We start from the raw sequence: 27138 nt of genomic DNA, 5'->3' as shown, positions 1-27138 counted from the left end.
TGGTTGCTGCAACTCTATGGGGCCATACCTGTGTTGTATGCTGTGAAAGCCCAGACGGAGATCTGCAGTGGTCGAAACATGTTGGCTCTATTAATGACGGAGGCGAAGATGGTGAGGAAGGACAGCGAAAACATTTTAGGCGACACAGTAACAGAACCTTGGTTCATATTTGAACAGCGCTACTTAGTTTTACCGTTTAATCAGAGTTTGGTAGTTTGAGCGGTCTGCCTCTATACTCTTTGTGTCCGTGGTCGGGGCATACGACATGTGGAAGTAGCCTGTAGTTGGAGCAACAGCCCTAGAGCAAGCGAAGATTTGAGCTGAAAGATAATCAAGGAGCTCTGGGTGCTGGCAAGATAGAGGCAGTTTACTACAGTTCATTTACACATACTACCCACGTTGTTACAATACAAAGCTAGTTAAAGAACAGCGAAGTCTCCCTTTAATGAATCCATCTTGGAATAATTTGAAAAGGCAAGTTTTTCTCACAAAGCTGGTGTTAATGTCAGAGGTGGTGCACAGTGGTGTCTGTTTCTGCCTCAGGCAGGAGGCTGCGTTTCACTCATTTCTGCTGAATGTTCTCCGAATCTCATTCCCATGACCTGAACATAACGTGCTCTGCTGACAATGCCTCCCTCGCTCACACTGTTGTTTTGAGACTCTTTTGTTATGCTGTTACTTCACCATGCAAATGCATAATCACCTGCAGTAATAGTGTGACACTTTAGGCAGGATGATAATGGCTTCTGTCATTCAATCCTCTCTCGCCTTTTGTGTGTGTGTGTGTGTGTGTGTGTGTCTGTGTGTGTGTAGGGAATATGCCTTTATCCTGTGCCGGTCCATTAGCTGACAATGGACGAATGTGGGGAGAACATTACCAGAGAGACATTTGTTCACTGTGTGACAATGCTCCACTGTGAAAGGTGAGATGAAATTTCTCATCACCCGCCCACGCAGATAAGTTTCTTTTTCCCTTTTTCTTACTATCCATCTGTGTGTGCATCCATGTGCATTTCTGTGTGCAATCATTACCACAGCTCAAGCCCTCTAAACATTACCCCACACCCCTTTCATTATTACGAGTCATGTAAAAGTGTCTCGCATGATGTCATTGTTTCTGCAAGTACAAGAATAGCATCGGATGAACTGCAGAGGTTGCACTCTCACACCAAACAGTTCCTTCTCTTCCCCATTCCGTTATCCCTCCAGCTCTCTTGTTGCTGCAACAACACGTGTTCTTAACCACAACTTCCTGCTGGTGCTGATTGGCTGAATGTGGTACATACCCCCGACACACCCACTCTGAAATGCTTACTGAGGTTCCTGGCACTAGTTCCTGGCCTTTCTACATGAGCAATTAGGGGTTTGCATCTCTGTTATGTGACTGCGCACACACACACACACACACACACACACACACATACAAACATGCCCCTACAGACATTAAGAAAAATACACACACATGGACACACAGTCAGCACATTAGCACACGTCAGACCTGGGCTGTCCTGCAGAGGACAGCTGCCAAGAGTGACTGGCTGAGTCAAAACACATTGCTCACACCTACACACTGAGTGTTTTTATTCCACTGCTATTTCATTGATAGGCTCTCAGTAATATGAGGTGCTAAATGCAGGAGAGTGTCAGAGATGGGGCTGATTCAAAAAGGGAGCAATGAAGTACGGTGCAGAGCAGGAAATTAAAATCCTGAGTTCACTCCTATGGGTGAAAGAAGTTTTTCTGATCCTGAACTCGCAGTTTTTTCATACTTCATGTGGCTTTTCCAAGAGCCCGCCCTTTAAACCACACACTTAGCCCATAGTGGGAACTTCATCATAGACCACCTATAAGAGCTTTCCATCTTCACACCGCTAAGCCACTGATGTATGACTGATGTAAGGCTGAATGGCAGTCAAAAGCCTGTGGACACACAAAGAGGGTTAGATAGTAAGAGAGAGGATATGCTAAAATTAGGACCCTTACAGTGAGGTTTGGGGAGGCAATCCAGCTCGTTCTGCTTAGCTGTCTTTTATACAGGCTGAAATTAAATCAAGGAAATGTAAAACTGCAGTTTTATATGATGAGTAAACACAAGGCTGAAGCAGCAGATGGCACACATAGGGGGAATTCCAGCTCTGCCTTTCTGGTCGTCCACCCTAAAGCACCAAACAATGTAAACCTCAGAGTTAAATCCAAGAAAAATGAGTGAACCGAATCAAAAATAAACCTGCCTGAAGAAAATCTGTTATAAAAGAGGTATTAAAGGTGTGTCTTGGCACTGAGAGCGTTTGCTGTAGTATTCTGACTCCCTATGGTAAGGAACACAATAGCCAGAGAAGCTGTTAATGGCTCAGCTTGTTTGTTTTCTTTGCATTTTAGAGTCACTTGATACAGGTTAAAGTTTAAGGCTATAATGCACAGAGCGGAACTCCAAGCCCTGCTGCCAGGAAATGACCCTAATCTTTCCGAGCAGGAGCAGCTCCAGAGGTGGTAATGCGTTTCCCCTGAGTCAGAGAGAGCATGTAGGTGGTGGTGCAGAGAGCAGCAGTGTGGGGTAACACAGTGGCAGGGCCATCATTGATTATGGTAATTAACAGAGAGGAAACGTGCCTCGTTGTTTCTGCAGCGGTGCAGAGGAGAAATGAAGGAGAGAGGCGGCCAGGAAAAACAAGAGATGGCAGATGTAATGGGAAAACATAAAAAAGGAAATGAAAAGAGAGGATGGAAGAAGGTGAGAAGGAGAGGTGGTCGTTAAAATATGATGAGGAGACGGGCAGGTGAGCTGAAAGAAGTATAGAAGAGGCCGGGGGAAGAATGTCAGTGGCTGATTCTCAGTCATCGAAGTCATTGTAATCTTAAGCGTGACATTTTACGCAACTGGACTTGCGCGAGTTTAGATAAATTGTTAATCTATAGTTTGTTGGCATGCAAACATCAGCATATTAGCTACAGAGACAGTTCACCAAAGTCATTAGCATACATAATTTGGGGACGATGAATGTCCGTACAAAATTTTGTGTCAATACATTTCGTAGATGTTGAGATATTTCAGGGAAGTACAAGTAAAAAGTAAAAGGAAGTAAAAATGAAAAATTCTGACTTGGAGGTAACGGTACAGGTAAAATCGTAAGATCATCAAAATCTTAAGAGTTTATCCCCTGATGAACTACAATGGGAAGAAAGGGTGGGAAAAATCAATTCAGTAAAATATCACAATGTTATAAAGATTTTTTAATCAATTTTTAGTGCCTGAATCTATATAATGCAAATACAGAGGTGGAAATAAGCTTTTATTTTGGTAGTCTACAAGTAACGTGGCGTCATATCCCGCTCAAGAAAAACAAAGCCGTAGCTAGACAGCAAAAAAATTGCAGGTAGTCCAAAGACAGCAGACCTTCAGTGGCTCAAATAGCAACTCGAATCAAACCAGTTCAGCATAGCCTCCCCACTGGATTAGCAAACTTTCTGTTGCTGCTGTTACACAGATTAGTATCAGCATGCTGTGAACCCCAGTGTTCAGGTTTGCACTGGCTGAATTTGAGTTGCTACAGCAGCTACAGAAGCTTTGTTTTGGGGAGCTTCTCCTGCTGGCAAATAGTCTCCTAGCAGCTGGGAGTGAGGCGGAGGGACTGCAGGGTGCATGAGCTAGCTAATTCGCTTAATTGTGGTCTGTTAAGCAAATACTGCTTGAACCGTCTGGAGCATTTCCACTGATTAATAAGTTGGTTCGCACCCAAAATGTTGTTGGTGAAGATTCTCGGTCATCCAGGTCATGGTAAGTGTGAGACCCACACAAGGTTTAAAGCCTGCGACACCCCACCAGCCCGTTAGGACTGAAGAAGCCTCTTACATTAAATGTGAAACGTCTTCAAGAAACTCAAGCAAGTCCAGTTGCCTACGATATAGCACTTAAGACACCCAAAAAGTTGGTTTTCCTTGACCTCAAGTGGGAACCATGACAAAGTCAGCGGGCGTGTCATATTCCACAGGTTGGAAAGGGAGGATGGAGTCTTGCATGAACTCGTCTCCATCATCTTATCAGGATTAGTTGGTCCATACTTGTTTTTTGGACGAAAACAAATATCTGTAATAACAGGACCAGAACTTGTGATTCGCCATCTTGCCACTACTATGTTGGCGTATCGTGCAACGTTGATGACACATCCTTGATGACAAAGAATCAGCTTAAAACTGGCGCAAACATGGGCTGGTTTGCTCAATAGCACCAAGGTTGTAAGAATCCTGAACGGAATTGGTTCAAGAACCTGAGCGAATTCAGTGGAAAATTAGTCTATTAACAACTTTTATATGCAGTGAATGATGCTGCTGAAATGAAGGTCAGAACGACGGACTGACGTGATGTGCACTGTTTTTGGAAATATGCCTGTGTTTAACTTTCCGATGGTCGAGTTTTCTATTGGATCTGGAGGTCAGCATATCGTCCCAGCCCTAATGTATGTACACTATTTCATCGCAAATCCACTAATTGCGGAGAAATTTCAGTTTGGACCGGAGTGGTGGACCGACTAACCAACAGACGACTGCCGGGACTAAAGCCAGGGCACAAGCATGCTAAAAACATTATATCACATAGCTGGTAATTACTGAATCAAAGCTCGTTTGTTTAAATTTCAGAGGGCAGCAGCGGTGCAACAGGATCAAGGTCCAAGTCTAAATGCTGCAGGACTTAGCTAAATACAGCATATTTAAGGAACATCGTGTACAGTACAGCATGCACTTTTTAAATGCACCACTCCTTCCCTTTCAAACCCTCAGATTTTTTTAATATTTCATCATGAAACGTACGCTGCAGCTTTGTGCCCGTGCCCAACCATCTTCAGGAGTGTTGCAGACTGATATAAATTTAACAAGTCTCGAGGCCACTTGTTCATCTTTTTTTTTTTTTTTAAGTTTCCAGTCCTGTTTTAATTCAATAACTCACAAGCTGGCAAGGCTGCTCTGAGGCCGGGGATAAAGCGAAGAGGAGAAATAGAGGAAGAGGGACGGTGAGGAGAAAAAAAGAGGGAGAGAGGGGGGCGTCAAAGCCCAGCGGCTCACTGCATAAAACCTCTTACCCAGTCTCTTGGGTAGTGTGTGTGTGTGTGTGTGTGTGTGTGTGTGTGTGTGTGTGTGTGTGTGTGTGTGCGCGCACTCATAATGGTGGTAATTAGCTGATCAAACAGATAGACAGTGGACCAGTCTCATGCTGTGGGTGGGCTCTAATAATCCAGATCATTAGGTATGAGTGTATGTGGTTTATATGTGGCTTGTATGAATGCGACTGTGCATGTGCAGGGTTAAGTCTGTGAAATCTGCCATTAAGCCTTAACACTGCTGGATACTACAGCCACCACAGCGCACTAATCAGTGTCTATGACTATGATTTTGGTTCGTTCAATTGGTCTACATTACTGGGAAGAAAAAAAACTTTCTGAACAAAATCTCCAAATTCAGAGTGGAAATCTGTGAGAGGTTAAAGATTTTTCTTTCTCATGCAGACTAAGTATTTATGTCATTCTGCCTCTCACTGTTAGAGGCATCCACTTCACCAGAAAGCACAAAAAATAAAGAATACAGAGTACAGCTAAGGGGTACTTCTCCTTGTTCCACATATAAAACTTAATGGCTGCATCATTCCATAAAATGGAAATGTTTTCAACATTATTTTACACACAATATTTAGCCTGACGTAGTTGACTTCTTTTTAAAAACTTGAGGATCTCCAATAGAGGTGAATATAAAGTTCTGTAGGTATAAATATTGGGGCTCATGCAGGAAGCCATATATGAAAAATCATTTGTTCTTATTTTGATAGTACCCACTGATTTCTGGGATTTACCAATGCTTTCTTATTTTTGCTTTTCTCTTAAGTAAGAGTAAAATACGCTTGTGATCGAGAGCAGTCTTACCTGTCTTGAGGAACATAAAAATACATTAATATTACATATGAAATTAAGATTATTGCATGTTTAAGATGACTGTAATATAAAATGTTTGAGATAAAGAAATACCATTGGTCAACTGATCCCAATTGAAACTATAAAAACTGTTGGATGGGATGATGGGATTGATATTATATGCGACATCTTCAGGATGGAAAGGATAACTTTTTCTATCAGACTGCAACAGGACCATTTTAATCGATTTTTTATCCCTGTTTCTAAAGTGATTAGAGTATCACGATGACACACCCTAACATTCTGGTTCATAGACAGAGTTCAGTTTCTTTTTCTACCTATATTTACTTTATTGGTCCATCTTGGCTCCTGTATTACACATTGAAACACACTTGTATGTTACATTCTGTTGTAACTGTGTCCTACAGAAGGCCTGGAAACCCCTTGAGTATGATGACGCTGTCTGACTGGACCCTGAAATAACTAAATAAGAGAATTAAAAATCTGTTACATGATACTGCGTGCGGTCAGCTTCTGAATGTCTTACACACTGCTCTAAGACACAAGGAATGTTGTCCAAATTATGATCAAGTGAGATTCGGCACACCTGTGTAACAGCAGATTTGGATGGTTAAGAACTTCTTTTGCAACTGGAGTTCTCTTGACAGAAAATTGAGAGAAAATATAAGAGAAATTTAGGAGAATGTTGCTGCATGAGGCCCACTGATTGTTTTACGTTCAGAACTCGGCTTTTAACCGGAACCAATACGTACGATCTTGATTTTAAGATCTTACTGATTACTTGTAATGCTCTTGATAGCCTGGCTCCAGATTACATTCAGAGTTTTTAATCCATTATAAACCTTTGCATAGTTTGAGATCCTCAGGCAGGGGTCTTTTGTCTTTTCCAGAGTCCAGGCTGAAGACTTAACGGCTCAGAGCTTTTGAGATCAGGGCCCCGCGGCTCTGGAACGACCTGCCTGAGAAGGCTGTCTGAGTCACTGTCTTTGTTTAAATCTCTCCTAAAAACTTAGGTTATCCTGATTTTATCTGAGCTGTGTGTCTATTTTATTGCTGTCTTACTGATGTACATTGTTGTTTATCATCTTGATTTTTCATTTTAGTTCATTTCATTCTTCTTGTGTTTTAAATGTGTTTAGTTTTATTGTAAAGCACTTTGTAACTGTGTTTTTAAAGGTACTGTGTAATAAAGTTTATTGTTATTATTATTTTAATGACCGAGCCAATAATCATAACACAAATGCAGTGGGGAAACAACAATGTAACGCCATGATGTGTCAACTTATTGGTGCTTGATTAATTATGTTTCCTTCACTATATCTGTGTCTTTTCAGTTTAGCTTTGTTGCTGAAGCTTCTAAAATTTGAACCCCCACAACACTGTAATGAAACAAAACTTATGACACAGATTTAGAGGTGAAAGCACAGTTTTTGGTTTTAAATTTCTTCAAACAAAGTTCAGAATCAGCAACCACTGACTCCAAATTTTCCTGCAGGAAGTGGAGACAGTAACGGCGTGGGACCTGAGTTCACACTACACTCATCATGCGGGGACTGACCAGACGCAGGCCTGCAAACCAAATTAGGCCCCAACTGCTAGTTAAAGAAACCAGGCTCTAACTTATACAACCGGCCCACACCAGGAGCAAAGCTCTACCTCCCACTGTATCCCACTGAGCGGGATAAAAGTCCTCTCAGCATGTCATCTGTCCCATCGCTGCCACGTCCTTCTAATGACATTTACAAGCTGATTGATGGGACAATGGCCAGGTTGCCGTGTTCGTGCGTGGTCGTTTGATGGGGAAAGACCCACCCTGTCGGTGCTCTGATGTCATCAGAGGTGGCCGCGGCCAGATGAAATACTGTACATGTTGACGTGTCTGAAAAAAATCCTCGCCCCCCGGTCTAATAGAAGGAGAAAAAGCTGCAACATGATTTGGCAGCGGTACAAGGGTTTCTTTATGCTGTTAACCCGAATGTATGTTTTTAAACACATAATATTTGTTCCTGACGATGCAGATGCCATTTTGGGATAAAATACAGCGTGTGAATATTTACATTCTGTCATTCTTGAAGTCCTGGGGGATTGTAAATTGTAGAAGAACCCCCCCCCCACACACACACACACACATGCTTAAAACACTTGCACATAAGCACATTTAGCAGGCTGCAAAAGTACACACACACACACACACACACACACTGCAAACAGTCACTTTTTTGGGTCCTCTCCAAGTGTGGTGCTCGTAATATGCAGCCGCTCTTTCTCAACAGCATCAGTGTGCTTCTGTTTGTGAAGTGACATGATGCTGGGCATGTGAGGAAGAGTGACACGAACCAGCCGATAAGCAGAGAGAGGATGTGGACGAGTCATTACACTCGACACCGCCGCAGCAGGAGAGAGACGGAGGGAGACAGAGGGGGAGATGAAGGGAGGCCTATTTGTTCCAGTTCATTATCTGATGTGATTGAGCTCAAAGAGAGAAATTTCTGATGACAGCCCAAGCCTCTGACCTCAAAGGGATTTTGTATGGAAAAGGAAAAACAAAACAAACAATAATTATGGCACTATAAATTATCAGCGAGGATTCTGGCACACAGTGAAGCACACACTCTGATGCAAAGCGTCCTCGGCTTCACTGACACATTGGTGCAGGAAACTGCAACCTGTCTGCAATTACTGCAGACATATTTGTGCCCAATTAGTGGCAGAGATTGGTATGCACGCTTTGTGTTCTATATTGTCTGATTGTCAACAAAACCCAGGAAAAGCACAAAGCCAACCAGGGCTGTGAGAAAATATCGATACACTGGGGTATAGCAATGACTTGATACTTGATAGTTTACATGCAGAGATTCATGGCAGTGGTTCATTTTGTGCTGTGTGTTTTTTAGTTTTGTTTTCAATTGTTCAAAGAAAAGAAAAGAAAAAGGCTGCCAAGCAGTTTTACAACTTTACATAAACAGTCCTTCAAGGATGTTGTAATCATCATCAAGCAACATCTAAAATAAAGTAGCATGAATAATTTAATTGGGGTAAACAGCAGACACACACTTGTGTTGTGTTTTAACTCTCGACCCCTACACAGCGGTGCTGTAATCTGTCTTCAGCCATTTGACTCTTTCATTCAAATGTAACAACACGTAGAGTCATAACAGTCCTAAACCTAAACTTTAAAAATGTCACAAATCATGATACATAGCATAGTGCCAGATTTGTGCCAACACAGCCCCAGTACTGTCTGTAGGGGGAGGTATTGGTGCTCAAAACCTTTAGGGTATCATCTCAAATTACCCAGTACCAAGTAGTATTGAAACGTCTCCACTCAATGATGCCTGCATTTGATCCTTCTTGTACTGGAGACTCCGATCCCAGACCTCTCGGACTCCCCATTGTGAGTAAACTTTCTGTTGCTGCCATCTCCTGAGTTGCTCTACTCTACCCAGCACACAGTCAGTTCAAAGATGAACCAAAAGGACAGAGCACGTCAGGCCAGTCTGAGCTGCTCTGCACTGACTTCCTGTTACATTAAGCATTGATTTTAAGCTCCTCCTCCTTGTAAACAAAGCTTTAAATGAGCTGGGACCGAGCTACATCGCTAAATCCCTTGGTAACTATTTGCCTCCAAGAACACTCCGATCATCCGCTGCTGGTTTACTGGAGGTTCCCAGAAAAAGCCGGAAGAAGATCAGGATGCAGCCTTTGTCAATGACGCCCCAAAGCTATGGAACACACTACCTATAGATATCAGGGAAGCTAGCATGCTAAATATTTTTTTAAAACAAAGCTAAAAACGTATCAGTCGACTTTAGCCTTTAACTAGCTCTGACTCTCTGAAGCTCTACTCTGAGCTCCCTCCAGATGTCCGAGCTCCTCGCCCTATCTCTAAGGCTGAGCCCAGACACCCCACGGAGGGAACACATTTCTGCCGCTTGTATCCATAACCTCATTCTTTCAGTCACTACCCACGTGACCATAGGTGAGGGGTCGGGACGTAGATGGACCAGTAAATCAAAAGCTTCGCCTTCTGGCTCATTATGGGTATTGAATGAAGTACTCTATTGGTATCGGTGTCACTTTAAGGGTACTGGTATTGTAATCTCTTAAACGATATCCAGCCCTAACTATCTGTGTATCCAAAGTCTGATATATCTTATTTACCTGTGCTAAATCTATTAAAAACACATCAACACACACACACATACTGCAGTTTATTTTGAGATAATTCCACACACACACCATCCTGCTGCTTTAAATACTCACGAGCACCAAACATGTATTAATCTGCAGCTTAAAATAGCCCCCCAAAACAGCACTATTTATCTCTATTGAGTAACACTTCCCGCAAACTGCATTGCCCAGTTGTTTTAGGAACAAACTAAACTAAATATATGAGTAATTTATATATATTTTGACCCACTTCCTAAGTAGGAGCTAACCATAGGCTGAGAGCTGAGTGCCACAGACAGGGGAGAGGTTAGAAAGTGTTAAGAGGTGGACTGGGATTGTAGGTTTTGGACTTTTTAAGGGATTTGTTGTCAAAAAAAAGAGTAACACCGGCCTTCTTGCTTAATAATGGATGAAATAGTTGCCTTTCGTAAGTTTCTGTGCGAAATTCCACTCTGCAACAGTGTAGTTTACATTTATTTGTCAGGGACCATGCACCATACGACGCAGCAGTGCAGCTAAAAGCTAGCTATGGCGTTAAGTGTGGGATGTTGTGCCTGGCAACATTTAAATATATTGACATGAGAGATGCGGCTGAGGCATGACAGCTCATTAATGCTAACCAGCTCTGTGAATAGAAGGCGAAAAGACCCCAAGAAAGCATCTGAAAATGGGGCGTGGCCGGGAGAGCAGGCATCCACAGATACAAATCAAAATGCCACAGGAGAAATGAATGAGTCTGGTCTTCACCCACCACAAAGTAGGGCCTCACTTGTGTATGACAGCTGCGAACGACCACACTCACTCAAAAACATCAGCAGCAAGAGTGAAGTGCGGTGGTCAGCTGCGAGGCCGGCGCTGTGTACTTTCTGCACTAATGTATTCGATGTCTCGTTAAACTAATGCCTGTCAGGGTAAGAAGGAAAAAAAATGGCTCACTTCAGTCACTGTGAGCGCGCAGGCCGGCCACACAGAACACACTCTTTCCCTGCCCGGACCCACTCTGTTTGCCAGGAAACCATTCCCTCTGAGCTGCAAGCAAATAGCCCCTGAGCGGTGGGGGAGCCGGTGATCAATGAGCTGTGGACAGGGTGGCAGCAGACGGCTAGTTAGTTCAGCTGATAATGCTCTGACAGAGAGCAGCAAAGACACTTTCAGGCTGACGAAGCAAAGATCTCCTGTGTGCGTCTGTAGTTCTGTGGTTCTTACAGGCTGGAGGAGTGACAAGGCCCCCTGCCTGCCTGCCTGTGTTTACGTGGGTGTCTCAGAGGTGTGCGTTCGCCAACCTGTGTGAGTGTGTCTGTGATTCATAGTAATTCTGGCGAGGCTTAATACTTTATGTTTAGCCATGTGTGTGTGTGTTTTATCCTAAAGGGACAGTTCACTCAAAAATCATGAATACATATGTTCCCTCTTAACTGTAGCGCTGTTCATCAGTCTGGATGGTTTTGATGTGAGTTGCAGAGTGTCTCCAATATAATGAAACTAGTTGCTCAAAGTGCCAAAAAAAATACATTTCAAAGACTCCACATGTTACTCAAGATAATCCACAGACCTTGTTGTGAGCAGTTTCATGTAGGAACTATTTTTTTTCAACTGAACTACACCCACCAACTGTATTACCGTGCAGAAGGAAGTGTGCATCTACTGCTAGCACACCTAGCACCACTGAGCTAGCTCACGTTACAGCTCAGCAGAGGAGGACGCCATTATTGTTTTCATCTCATGCTGTCACGAGCACGAGCCTCTCGTCCATGAGTAGAAGCACGCTTTGCAGTGCGTGTAGTTCGGTACAAAGAAATCTATCTAGACTGAAAAATGGCACCACGGGTAAGAGGAGGAATACGCACTTTTGATTTGGGGTGAACTGTCCCTTTAAGTCAAGTCACAATTAAAATTATATAAGGCATTAGTTTAAGTCTTAAATGTTTTACCTTAAATTCTTATTTATTTTCAGTGACATATTTGGCTTGAAACTACTTTCCCAATGCAGATCTTAATGTGGAAAGACTGTAATCTGTAAGTGGGATTTTCTTTGTCTCAGATTTTTTCATTTAAAGGATTTTTTAAAAGGGCCGAAAGGTTGAAATTATTTAGTATTTCACTAGAGAGAGAGAGAGAGAGAGAGAGAGAGAGAGAGAGAGAGAGGTTATATACAGTGCAGCAGAAATGTGTTTTTCCTAATGATCACATTACTCATCATAAATACCCTCCCAGGTTGGGAATTACTGAATTACACAATTAATCAACTGACAAAAACTGAAGTCATTTGCAGGTTCCAGCTCTTGCTGTTCTTTTTTTCTTAAATTTATATTGTTGTACGTTGAATATGTAATAAAAAAACATTAGCTGAAGCCCTATTATCTTTAAAGCACATTTGAGATCACTGGTTGTAACATATTATTACATCTATATTTGAAAATATCGCATTATTACTGATTTAACAAGCTGACTTTAATCGCACATGCCTTTTTTAAAGATAAGTATTCTTTGGCATTGGTTTAAACTTTATTGCAAGAGTGTGGGTTTGCATATGTCCCCACCAATATTTTGGAAGGACACAGTTGCCGCTACCAATATATGAACAAACTTATTAACATTATCCAGATGCTAACGGTTCTGTGCATGAAACTATGGGACAACTTGCATTTTAAAAGGACGGAGTAAGGGACACGTGTCACATATTATTCCTGATATTTAACTGTCACATTTTTTGTCTGTAACGGCCTTATAACTGATGTGTTTTTTGCTATAATGCAATATGTTTTGACCTGATGTACATGCTGCATTTTATTGTTGTTTTTAATTTTTCTAGGATGTCTTTTTACAGCCGGTGACTGCCAATGAAAACTAGCCTTCCAGCTAATTCGGGTGCATTTTCATTTGTTAAAGTGTTTTCTGACTTTATTCTTGCTCAATTCTGAGTTTATTTTTGTTATATCACTACTTTTTATATTTTATATTAATATCATAACTTTATTCTGGACTTCTCAGAGGACACGGGTATATGGGACAAGTTTTGAAAGTGAGCAGAAATCCTGCTGAAGCACATCTGAGCTATTAAAGTCCAGAGGTTTATGAATTAATCAGAAAGACTTTATTCATCATTGATGTGAAGAGGTGCCCCCACCAATGTTGAAATGCAACCTCCACCCTTGGTCTATTGATAGTGACACAGAGATATGAAAGGGGACAGATAAAGGGAAGGACAAGCAGCAAAGGGCCCGGGGCCGGACTCAGACCAGTGTCCAGCATTAAGGACCGGGGCGCCACACAGACGCCTTTAAATGGAAGCCCTGAGAGGCAATAAGAAAAAAAATCTGGTAACTCATTTTCTATGTCTGATCTAATGTGTTTTCTCTCCTGTGTTTATGACTTAAGAAAAGGCAAAAAAAGTTTCAAATGGCAATCATTTTTCAGATCAAGTTTCAAAATTTTTGTTTGTTTCATTTTTTGTGTCTGTTGTTGTAATACTCATTTCAGCCACACGAGGCTGAAGTGCACCACTTCCCCATGTTCTCAGTCGGATTAAAAGCATTTATAGTTTTAATTTCTCCATGCACTCTGAACACAAGGTACATATACTGTTCTGCAACACTGCTGTCATGTTTTTCTCGTGGCTAGAAATGTATTTTAATCAGCACAAATATGCCGTTTACATCTGTTTCACAAATAAATAAATACAAGTTATTTAATAAAAAAAATTATCCTAGCGAAACCTTTTTGCTTTTTTTTATAACTTGTTCTTAAGTCATAAACACAGGAGAGAGAAAAATTGAGACCCGACTATTCCGATTTTTTTTTCTCTCACTTGCCTCTCAGGGCTTCCGTAACCCTGTGAAACCTGAGCAAATCGGCTTGATTTCTTTTAAAAACATGGGAAGAAGGCAATGAGCAATGAAAGAAAAAATGACCCAAAACATTTGCAAGAAATTAGTAAAAAGAGAAAATTATAAACAAAAAAATTAGTTTAAAAAAAAAAAAAAAAGAAAAGAGAAAAAAAAGTTCAAAACAAAAAAGGAAAAATTAACTGGAAATAGTGCTTAAAAATTTGAATAATTCTGTAAAATAATTTTACAATTTAATAATAACAATAAATTGAATTTCTCTAGCTTTTTTCTTTTTCCTCTATTTTTTAAAAAAAAATTTCTAAATCTAGTTATTTTTATTTTTTTTTGCAATTTATTGGACATTTGCCTTTTTCCCATGTCTTCGAAAGAAATCACACCAATTTGCAAGGTTCAAACGTTTAAATACTTGTGAAAGGCGTCTGAAAACAGCACAAGAAAAGTGATGTAGCTCCAGGTTTCAAAGGGTTAAGTTACTTATTGTGTGAATTTTTATCGTTACATATGTCTATGCATGAGTGTGTGTGATGGACGATATCTCGGTGGCTTTTTCCTGCCGTTATTGCACAAGCCTTCACATCCATGTGTGTGTTCTGCACAGTCATGTGAGAGAGAGGAGAGTGGCGGTCACACCGTGTGCTCTCCTCTCAACACTCCTGTGATGAGCGAGCGTGACGAGGAAAGAAAGTGAGCGCTGATGCCTAACCCTGCTGTGGCATTAGTTCGAATAAAAAGAAAATGAATGGTCCGCTTTTGGAAAAGTAGGAAACATCTATAGTCACCTGCCGAAACGTTGGCAACATCTAGAGAGGATGTCTTTTTTAATGAACAGCTTCTCTGTCAGGGGCGGGCAGGCTGAGCTAAATTGGAAGAATGCTAGACTGTTCCCAGGGTGCCTCAGGTGGACAGATTTTACCTTGAATGGAGCTTATGTGTCACAGTTTTCCACTGAACTTGGCCCCGTGGTCATTAAAGTCAAATCAAGTGTGTGTGTGCTGAGCGGGCACATCACTCATCATTCATTTTCTTGGCCTAAAATGACAGTTTTCTTCTTCTCTGACACTCCTATCCAGGCACCACACGTGAGGAGAAGTTCACTCCCTCTGCAGTCAAACTAGGTGATCAAGTCTTGCTTAAGTCTTCAATCCCCCTCCCCGCTGTCTTTTAAGGACACCGGGGCCTTCCGCACTGTAATCATCTGACACAAAGAACACATGAGGTCAGAGGAGGCTGCAGCATATATGTGTACACGTGTGTTAAGCCCCCTGCGCAGCTGCTGACGGTAAGAAAGAAAAGCACACGAGTTGGAGGAACATATAATGGGCTCTGGATATACTGCATTCCTTCCTATGCAGCAGTTCACTAAGTGCACACACTCTCAGCAACAGCAGAGATAATAAAAAACCAAGTGCACTCATGTCACACACCAGTAATTGTTGTCTTCTGACTGCAGTTGCACCAGTGATTCGCTGTACATTTGGAGGCGTTATTTGGGTGATTTGCTTCATTGCCAGCGATAGTACATCCGGCTTTTTAAGGGGAAAGAAAATAAGAGAGATTAAGTGTAATTTTCCACTAGCAAAGAGGCTGATTTTTTTTTTTTTTAACTCAAGTGGAAAATATGTTGTTTTACTGCTGTGCGAGAGCCCCGGGGCTGTATTTACAGAAAGTTACACAGCCAAAACAGGTAACACTAAAACTGGGTCTGGGTACTGATTGACACCAAGAGGCTGAATCAGTGAGCACAAGTCGCAGGATTGTGATGCGACATAAGACAATTCAGAGGAGGGATTACGACAGTGCTGCAGATTAAGCCAGTGGGTTGGATTCAGTGCATCTACAATGCTGCCAAGATTAACTTTCCTTTGTTCTTATGTCAAAAGAGTAGACGGGTAAAATGCGATAGATCATACATCACTGCAGTTTTCCAATTTCACTGCTGCTGTTGACATGACTGACTCTCAGACTCCTACTTTACCGCCTGTGTGCAATTAAACACACTATATATACACATGGCTGCATACAACGTGCGCCCACTAAAAAATGTGCATGCCACACAGTTTCTGCGTGCATGTGTGTGTGTGTGTGTGTGTGTGAGTGTGTGCTGCAGCAGCTATGTCAGCAGCGGTCCTGTAGCACCAGGTGAGATTTATGAGGTGTTAAGAATGCTTGCCTCCAGTGATGGGAGACTGATCCCACCTTCTCGCCTGCCTGTGCCCCTAACTAACACCTCGCCTGGCTCCTACTAAAGACGCACACATGCATTTACAGACACACAGCTGCACATGTACACACAGTACCCACCCTGCGCACACACAGACGTGCACAGCGACCCCTGAACCAAATGTGTGAGTCTAATGTCTGCACCGCCCCCATCCCTGCTCTGAAAGGCTCCCTTCCTGGGGCTAAACACACCTTCTAAAATATCCCCCTTACCCCGGTTCCACTGCCTGCAACGATTTTCTCTCCCCACTGACGACATCTCTCCCTCTGTGGAAGAAATCGCACATATTCTGGCCCTCGTCTAACCAAAGAGCACACTGTCCGGCGGGGGCCACGCTGATAGAAAAGCTCGACTTGAAAGCGGCTCCAAAAGGTCACCGCAGGAGCCAGTGAGAAGTGAGCACGTTTCACAGCTTTTACAAGCGCCATGAATCATCGAGGCGTCTCACTTTACTGGGTGACATTGTAGATGCTCTCGGCCTGACAGAACGTATTGAGTTGCAATTTCTCCCGCAGTTGCTACGTATTCTATAGCTTAAGCAAGCGAGTAAACACATACGTATATATTTTGGATGCCGTATTTGTACCTCGGGATGTAGGGATCATGTTGTTTGGTCCTGATCCAAGTCCTTATGTTGGGTATCTGCTGATACTGAGCATGATATGATACTTTTATTTACCTAAGTGTTTTTAAAGCTGGAGTGCGGAACTTTTGTCTCCCCCGTCTGGCTGTGAGAGTAATTACACTTACTAACAATGTCAACACGTGTTTACTGCATGACGCACGCCTGCAGGTGAGCTTGCCGCATCTCCCCCGCCCCCAGGAGCGCTCTCTTCAAGTCGTTTTTTGACTGTAATCCTTCCTCTGAACGCTGAGTTTCTTTTTCAGAAACTTTTCTTGGATGCTTCTTGGGATTTTCCGCCATAGTTTCCGCCATACTCCTGGCTAGTGTTGCCACAAAACCGGAATTTCTAACTTCGATCCAGAGTCCTGCACGGGTCCAGTTTTCAAGATCCGCCCCGACCCGACCCGGCGACGTACAAACCCGCACCCGAACCGCAAACCCGCGCATCAGGCCAATTAGTACTTAATTTAAATCCCGGATTTAAAGTAATCATTTTGGGTCATATTGGCTGAATATTGAACAGCATATCGCCACAGTTAAGGTGCCAGTAAGTAAACAACGACCTGAATGAAGCAGCTCTCACAATAAAAACCTGACTTCAGCTCCATCATCAACCCTCTGTGTTCTTCTCCCATACGAGTGTAAAAGCACTCGTTTGTTACATTTAATGCTTTTTAACTTTTAATCTATGTAAAGGAACTTTACATGTGTAATAACAGACTTACTTTCTGTCCAGAGCGACGTTCAGCAGTTACGAGCCGTCACGTGTTTTTAGAATCCATCGAGGAGAGAAGTAATCCATCAGGGAAACACTTCAGAAACATTATAAAGTGATAGTTGTACGTTTTATCCACTTATTTCTCAAATACCTAAATAATTATTTACTGTTTTGGAAGCGGCGCTTGTTAGACGGTGGCAGCCATGTTGATTCTGTCGTCCAGTCACAAATTGTGTCATTAGATGGTGAAACGCGTGTAAACAGCTGAACCAATGACCGTTGCGAAATAGCGGAGGCGATCCTTAGAGAGTAAATAATGACCAAGATAGTTATCTGTAGTTTACCGAACTAATAATGACCAAGATAGTTATCTGTAGTTTACCGAACTAATGACTGATGTGTTTATCTAAAACCTGCGACCCGCATGTTATTTTTTCCACCCAGATCCGAACCTGGGAAAAAATGTTTTTTTAAAAACCACCCGCAAATCAGCTGTTTTTGCAGGTACCTGCGGGTACCCGACCCAGTGCAGGACTCTGCTTCGATTCAATACCTTGAAAAATATAAATACTTGATACCAGTTTGATATCAAAGGAATTGTGGGAATACAATTAAATTTTGTTATTTAAAGATAAATATAACATGACTACAATGACGTCTTTTCTTGGTTAGTAGCAGAGAACAGCAGAATGACTGAAGTTAACATTAACAAAAACAGTGGTACCCATGTTCAAAAGCCTCTGAGATTGTCACATATTCAAAATGCAATAAAATGCAAGCAAAAAACAAAACCATTCTGCCAAAGCCTGCATGCAAAAGCAGCGAATGAGAGTGACGAGAAGACAGCCCTGTGAGTGGAGGCGGGGCTATGGGAGCGCTGCAGCAGTGTGTGTGTCAACTCGCTGTCGGGGAGAAGAGAGAGCAAGAAAGTAGTGCTGATAGAGTTGACACGTTGGAAAATTACTGTTGAAACCGTTGCAAATATTCAGAATCCATATTTGTCTGAATTGATATTTTTGACTAGTCGAAGCGGCTGCTCCGTCGCTACGTCTCCCTCCCTTCCTGCCTCCTGTTGCTCTGGCTGGTTGACGTAAAACGCATCACTTCCAGTGGAAGAGTGTGGGAAAGTAGCAACAGACAAAACTCCGGTGTACTGCTGAATACAGAGAGCCTTCCCTGGCAGCGACAGGCTTAATCAGCATTGTGTGAACTTGTTTGGGCGACAGGCTTAATCAGCATTGTGTGAACTTGTTTGGCGAGGACTTGAATGTAGCAGATGTTTATTTATATGAAAAAGTCTTGCACTTCACCTGGAGCTTAAATTATTGATATGAAAGTTTAACTGGGATTCCAATATCTAAGCTCACTGACAGAAGGTCATTGCCTTTTCCGCCCTGTTAGCCAGACGTTTTATGTAAATAGAAGCATGTCGATGGATCCAACACGTGATGCAGAACATCAAGCTGGAAAAAATCAGATGTACCCTCAACGTCTCCATTAAGAAATTTTACAAAACCTGGGACCCATTAAAAAACTATGTGCATAGTTTACCTGGCCTGGAACCATGAACTCATACCACACCAGGTGGTCTGCTCTACTTGCGCTGTGATACACTATGATGCACGCTTTTGTTGTTTGGTTTTTTTTGTGACCTGTCTGTTCCTCTTTCTATTCCTTCCATTTCTCTCTATATTTCTGGACATATGAGATTTTATCTTATGTTAATGTCTGATACATGGAAAAATCTCTACAAATAAAGTGTTTAAAAAAAAAAGTTTAACCACGAGAGAACAGTAAAGAAAGGATCTGATTTTTTATCAGTTTATTTGAGCAGATACATTAAAATAAAAAAAATTACGTTATTGTATTTCATCCATTCATTTGTACCTAAAAAGCTTATTTTCAGTTATGTTATGGGGCGGCAGTAGCTCAGTCCACAGGGACTTGTGTTGGGAACCAAAGGCGCTGCAGTTCAAGTCCTCACATGGAGTGTGAACTGGTAGCTGGAGAGATGCCAGTTCACCTCCTGGGTACTGCTGACGTGCCCTTGAGGAAGGCATTGAACCCCCAACTGCTTGGTGCGCCTGTCCATGGGCAGCCCCCTCGCTCTGACTTCTCTCCATTCAATGCATGCATAGGTTGTGTTTGTCTGTTTGTGCATATGTGTGTATTTCAGGCCTGTGTGTGTATGACATACGACCGCGCGATATGCTCTGAACATTATGTCACGATATTTTTAGGCTGTATCTCGACACAATATATATCTAGATATTTTTAAGTCCCCTCAAGAGCACTTCATCAATGTTAGGATTGGGAGACAAAATCGAACACAACAACATTTCTGAACAAATACCCTCTCTGATATGACAAAGTTGTGGCAATGACTACTAACACAATGAGATTTTTGATCAATAATCATCAATAATGTGGATATAACAACCGAGTGGGTTCATGAAAGTGTTCAAACAAATAGATAAAGTGTGGTAAGTTGATATATTTACATCACTGAGCTGTGATGCAGCCTTTAAAATGAGGGGAAATCACCATTTATGCCACATCATGATACGACGATATCCAAAATCTAAGATGATATATAGTCTCATATCTCTGTAGCGATATAATATCTTTATATTGTCCAGCTGTAGCATGACAGAGTGAGTAAACTGAATTTCCCCTCTGGGATTAATTAAGTATATCTTCTCCTTCTATTAATTTATTTTTTATTTTACCCATAATTAAAAAGATAAGTTTATAAGAGAGACCTGGCCAAGACAGCAGCACAAAAAAGCTAAATGTAAGTGTTGTCCATCCAAAATATCGACTTATCAACACTGTTTGATTGTGAATATATGAAACTGTTTCAATGCTCATTTTCCTCAGGATCAGTACGACTTCCTCACACTCTCTTCTCTCAGACAATGAGTTGACACACACACCGCTGCAGTGTCCCTGGAGCCCCGCCTCCTCTCACTCAATCACAGAGCTGTATTCTTGTCTCTGTCATTCGCTCAGGTTGCATGCAGGCAACTTGCACTTTATGCCTTTTGATTGCACTTCTGCAAGAAGAGTATTGTTTTTGCTTAATGTAAAAATGTTTTAATTACAGTTAATGCTCACTACAGTCATTCTGCTGTTCTCTGCTAAAAACCAAGAAAGGAAAAGTCATCATCGTCAGCCTTGTGAGATTGATCTTTACATGTTATCGATATTTTTCAAGGTATTGTGTCAAAATTATGAGCCCCAGTATCGCGACAACACTGTTGAAATTTAGGTTTGCCTAGAAAACTCTAAACAAAATGCATGCAGGGTGTCAAATCAATGAAATCTGAGACGTTTTATGTACTGAACAACAGCATCAGATGTCACATGTGAAAACTGATTGGCAGCAACAAATATTTACTCAAAGCAACATTCACTCCGGCTGAAACAAGGTCACTGACCGTTTATACTGTAAAGAGGTCGGAGGTCAACAATCTGGATGTCAATTATTTACCAAAAATCATAACCAATTATGACACAGGCAAATATTTACAGTGCTAACAGTGACCCGTGTTGCAGTGATCGCAACAGCAACACACAAAGACGGGCTGCAACAACAGTGACGGCTCATTTCACACGCTCACTCTGCGTCCAGTTCCCCCACTTCAACCTGTGGCTGACACCAGTCCCCCTTTGGTCCAGTGTGAGCTCTCTACCATTAAAGCTGTTCTCACCAAACATCTGTCCCAACAACTCTGGGGGTTATTCCGCCTCGCTCTGCCTGAGCTGCTATGCATTATCTGCCTCCGCTGCTTCCCTAATGCTGCGGGGACTTAGAGCGGGATTAAACCACAATTACGCGCTTCCCCATTCGCTCCAGCTGTGCGCGGAGAGGAGAGGACCACGGGAGGCACCATTCAGAAAAAGAAAAAAAAAAAACAAAGTTGATTGCCGAAGATGCTTTGTGCAGTCATAGAAAGAGAATTTACATAAAAGTCTAATTCTTTGAATTCAACATCGACACATGGTGCTCCATCAAACCTGCCATCATGGGGTTGTTTCAATTTCCTGTCATGTGGATTTCCACTGAGCAAAACCTCTTATTTAAAACCACCTCACAAGGAAAGATGAATGAACGTGTGAGGCAACGGTGTCAAATATAAATCAACTGAACTAACTGAATTAGGAACTACTACAAGACATGGATGAATGTCTTCCTGTGGCTTACTGTTAGCAGGTAGGAAAACATTTTAAGGGATTTTACTTTGTAAATCAAACTGAAACTTTTGGGGGAAAGTGAAGGAAACATGCTGCTCCTGTATCCACTGCAACAGCCTTATAATACCTGTAATAACTCACCAGTGGGAGTCAGTGAATGTGAGCTATAAGCTGAGCGGGGCAGGGCTGCACAGAGAGCGAGCTTATGAGCTGCACATACAGCATACGTGACAAATCACTGTGCACAATTAAAGGATGAGGACAATGCAAGGGATAAAGATAATGAATCATTATACAAACCAGCAGCTTATGGAGTCCGTGACGTGTACACACACACACTCATAATAAACATACATGGGCTAAAGGAGTGGGGAAGACAGGCAGAACATAACGTACCAGTCATATTGTATGTGTTTGTGTGCAGTTAATGATTTCCTCAGGCCTCCTGCGTTGTGTGGTCCGCCTTGTCTCCGCCCTGGAAGAAATAAAAAGATGATTGTTAGGGTGGGTGAGCAGCAGAGACAGAGGATGGAGGGAGGAGGAAGGGAGGGATACAGCATATAGAAAACAAACAAGGCCATACAGTACAAAGGCCAGCAAGGACAGCCACCGGCCTCCCGCTGCAACCCCCCCCTTTTCCTTCTGTCCTCATTCCTCATGCTAACTTCTGGTTTTCTGTTTCTCCATCTGTCCTTCCTCTGCCGACTTCTCTGCCTTCATCTTTCCTCTCTTTCTTCTCAGTCTGAAGACCATGTATTTGTTCCCTCTTTCCCTCCTTTATTCCTCTTCTGCTCCATCTATTCCTTCCCTCCCCCCCTCCTTCTGTGAAAATTTAACTCTCGCCTCAGAAGCCTCGGCCTGTTTACCTCACAGTCAGACATGAAAGCCAAACATTTATCTATGGGCCTGCGTCACAGTCATGCTATAATGGGAGCAGAAACATCCTCCTACAGCGAGCATTACTGGTTTTAATGTCAGCACTGGAGCTGGAGACTTTGACAGACTGACATCAGGCGCACGTTAGCATGCACGCTACAGACGGTCTGCTACCTGTAGGGTCGCACTTTGATGTTTATTAGCCTGTCAGCTCAGATAAGATGCTAATGTAGCACTCTGGTGCTAAGCTAGCTGAGCTAACATCAGCTACGAGTGCTAAATTTCAGCATGGTAATAGTTGGGGAAATGCTATTTGCTGTCTTTGAGAGTGAAATGAGAAGAAATATATAACAATATATATCATGTCTGTGTCTCTGTGTGCAAAGTATGGAGCTGGAGTCATGACATGTTTAGTTTAGCATTAACACTGTAGGCACAGGGACGACAGCTAATATCTTTCCTCAAAATGAAATAATACACCTACTAATGACTCTATAAATGTCTTAATAATCTGCACGTAATCTTGTTTGTGTTAGCCACACTGACCAGGTGTGTAAAAATGATTTGTAGTTCGAGGGTTCGACCTATTTCTTGATGAACAACAGTCACACACATACTGTAAATTCACATTTGTGGTTTACTGAAGGGACCCCGTTTCTATCATGAAGTAAACTGACGACCCCTGACTTAGTGGCATATTTTATGGGTATTTTATATTATATTAAATGCATAACAATAACAGTACAGTACAGCTGATAAACTGGACAAATAACACAAATAGTGAGCCCAATAACTGCAGGAAATTTTTATAAATTGGGTGATTTGGATGAATTTAAAGCCAATTATTTCCTGTGAATATTATGTCAGAAATGAGTTTTCCCGATATTATACAAACATTTTATAGAATTCTTTGTTGGTATTATGATTATTTTAAATTTTCAACAATCATACATACTTAAAATAAAATAAAATGAAGAAATGCTGGGATACAGGCCTTCATTATATTAAAAAAAAGTCTTATACTACTTAAGTTTAGTCTCTCATTAGGGCACTCAAGATGCTGGGAGTGAAGGGACTGCACACAAGGAGAGCCATCGAGAACATCACTGACGCCGCAGAAAAGGCGTCAAGATTGCTGTGGATCAAGCAGGGAGATCTGTGGACAACTAAAGCCTAGACACAAGCCGGGGCTTGATCAACCCCGGCTGGGTCGCCTGGAGGAGGGTGTATGTGATGTTGAGAGACCTGAAACGCCCCCAGGTTGGGAACCACTGCTCTAAGTTACTGCTTTTTATACATAATTTCCCACTTGTTTCCATTTTTCACACAAATAGGTGACAGAATAATTAAAGGGGCTGAGTGTATAATATGTCAAAGGAGGAGTCTTCAATGTTTTTCAGGCCAAAGAACCCGTAGATGAAAGAGAAACAAAGCAAGGACCCCTACTATACTGTATAAAATGGAGTTGCATAATAAGCTGGACCTACACGTATGCAATAATTTGGTGGTCCTCCTGTAGTAACTCTGAGGACCTCCTGTTGAAGATCGAGGTGTTAAAGGATCAGTCAGCAAACATCTCCTCACAGTCCACTGGCTGTCCACTCTGTGTGTGCACTGAAAAAAGTGTCCACACACAGCCCTGACTCTGTCAACGGGAAACAAACAAAGTGGCTCGGAAACTCCGCACAATACTATTCCGGCCACTCTCCCTCTTCCACATCCTCGCCCACCAGGAGCAGAGCTACACCGAGATAATAATGAACGTAAATAACAACAATACTGAGCTTCTGACGGAGCACTGAAGGAAGGGGTGTGTTTGTTTGGGTGCTGAGTTCAAATATGGACAATCTTTCTCCAGAATCGCTGACTCCACCTTTAATTAGTGGGCTTTTAGCATATTTTGGTATGTCCTGACAGAGAGGGGCCAGCCGTTTCCCCTGTTTTCAGTCTGGATGCTAAGCTAAGCTAACGGCCTGCTGGCTTTAGCTTCTTATCTAATGGGCAGATATGAGAGTGGTATCAATCGTCTCATCTAATTCTCAGCAGGAAGATGAATTAGCGTAATTCCTTGAAACATCATTGCTGTTTTTACCCACATCTTTCACAACAATACAGCTGATTTTACCTTATTTTATTATAATAAAAAACACTAGTATAACTGCTAATATTATCACAACAGAATACCTGTTGATGTAGAAACAAAACAAGCGGCAGTCATTAATTTCTAAAAGTTCAGGGCTTGAAAAAGCTCCTGTCACTTTCTATTAATCTCAAAGTGAAAATCTGAGTGCAGCAACACTCTGTACCTCACAGAATGTCTATTACCTGCTGAGGTTTATTACAAAAATGACAACTTCATATTAAAAAAATGGCGCAGCAATGACAAAATGTATCTTAGCGCTCATAGGCAATCTCTCCCTGCTACAATTCATTACGGTCTGTGTCTCAATATAAGCTCCACATGAACAGTGATGCCCAGAAGCGTCAGCTGGCACGCCGGCCACAACAGACAGCTACTTGCAACAAAACAACAAAGATGACAGAGAGAGACTGAATAAGAAACAGATGACAGGAGGAAAAAAAAAGAGAGATAGAAAAAAATCTAAAATTGTGAGAAAACCTGTGAAAGTGAGAAAGAGGAAGGGAAGAAACCCGCCTCAACTGCAAAGCGTTTTGAGACAGGAAGGAAAAGAGGAAGCTGTTAATGTCTATACGGTCCCATCGGAGGGGAAGTGCTGGGAGGAATGCATGTGCACGTGTGTCTGGCAGTCTATATGTGGGCGTGTTGTGAAACTACGAAGGGACTCGTGTTGAAATGATTTCTGTTATTCAATAAAGGTTATTGTTTGTTTACTGCATTTTCATTTGCATGTCTGCAGGGATGCCAGGGTCGGGTAATATGAAGATGTATGGCGTGAGATTATCCCACTTCGCTTGACGGCATGTGTGGAAAATGTGGCGAAAAAGACATGGGTGGGTTTCACATTCCACACAAAGGGAATTCCCCCTCCATCTGAACATAAAGAATACATTTTCCTGTGGAGCTGCTGGGGAGAGGAGAGGATGGGGAGACGGATGGATAAGTTTTATGGATGAAAGTGCAAGAGCTTCTGACTAATTTTGCTAATAGATGAGGCCGGAGGGTCACACTCTGAGTTTACACAGGGGATCACTGGGCTCTGTCAGACAGTGGATTAACAGTGAGGCGGTGAAATGGATTGTGTCGGTGCGGCGTATGGCTGCTTGAATGAAAAGTGCACCGAGGGAATATGGGTCAGATATGCCACACAGGCACCAAATCAACTCAGTGAAGACAACATTTTAAGATGGGAGGTCAACTATTTAGCCCCTGTGCTGACAGTCTGTGACAGGGGCCAACTCAAATCTGCGCTTCTCCGCTGCACAGCGACACAAGATGATAGAGGGCTGAAGGCCGGGCAGCACTGCACCGAGTCGAGAGCCTTTGGAAGGAGACGAGCTTCAAAGTGAAGTCTCGTCATTTTGCTAACTCCTCTGAGCAATGCTATCGCCGCTGCCAGTGCGCCCTTTTCACCATCCTGCCGACATGAATAGCTCCCTTTGTCACAGTGAAATTCCACTGGCAAGTCTCTAATTAGCTGGAGGGCTCTTCCCCTGCAGACCGGCGTGGGCAAAAAAAAAAAAAAAAAAAAGACACAAGGAGAGGTAGCTCGTTGCGAGAGGGAACTGGGCAAACAATAAGGAGTCTGAATGGAGACGCAGTCATATGATGCCCTCCTGCTGGTGCTAAAACTAACTAATTTGAGTGCTCTGAAAAGAGGGGAGGAAAAAGAGTGCGTGAGTGAGAATGAATTTCTCTGTCTCTATGCTGTGCCGGTCTGCGAGGCAGGAATCTGACAGGTGGTTAACCAGCATCGGGTTGTCAACACCAGTGTGAATCCTCCAGTTAGTATTTACAGTGAATTGTTGGGGAGTGGCTGACCTGCAAAAATGTAACAACTATTCTGCCTGAAGACCGGCTGAATGTCTGAGCAATGCTAATTAGTAATGTGACCTGTCTCAATTCTTCACACAGAATTTAAAGGGGAACTCCAAAGATTATACACACGAAGGTCAGTTTACTCCTGATGGAGAGTTTTATTCAGCCTGTGGCTGCTGAAGGAGAAAAGGCTCGAGACAACTGGCAGAAAAACTGTTATAAACTGGGGACATGACAGGCAGAGAAAAAATACTGCTAAGCTGCATTATGGGAAATGTAGGATCCAGTGTTTTTAAAGCTGACTCATGCTAAGGACTAAATGTCATGATTCCCCAATCTGTACAATCTGAATCAATAATTTGCTGTTACCTTTATTTGAAAACACCTTGAGATATATCCCACTTCTGTGATGCATTAGCCTTGTAGAATATAAGACCTAGCCCACAAGTATATTTAAAAACACAGCTTTACAATGCATTTTGCATGTAGCCTACACCGTTGTTAGCACTTATACTTGTGCAGTGGTGTGTCTGTGTCTCGTGCAGTTAAACTTCCAAAACACTAGTCAGCGAAGGGGTTTCTGAAATGCTGTTAAGTTGATTCAAAA

General features: G+C 42.3%; 1 protein-coding gene across 2 annotated transcripts in view; it reads right to left on the bottom strand.

Annotated features, from left to right (window-relative positions):
* Positions 1–27138, bottom strand: part of LOC126399613 (thyroid hormone receptor alpha-B) — a 227492-nt gene that overhangs the window by 114107 nt on the left and 86247 nt on the right. For both annotated transcript variants that reach the window (XM_050059706.1, XM_050059708.1), the window contains exon 3: positions 22094–22172. The gene's annotated coding sequence lies outside the window, so the exon portion shown is untranslated. The remainder of the gene's footprint in view (positions 1–22093; positions 22173–27138) is intronic.

Source organism: Epinephelus moara, chromosome 13 (assembly GCF_006386435.1).
Source record: "Epinephelus moara isolate mb chromosome 13, YSFRI_EMoa_1.0, whole genome shotgun sequence".
In the NCBI taxonomy this organism is placed as follows: domain Eukaryota; kingdom Metazoa; phylum Chordata; class Actinopteri; order Perciformes; family Serranidae; genus Epinephelus; species Epinephelus moara.
This window is presented reverse-complemented; position numbering and strand designations above follow the sequence as displayed.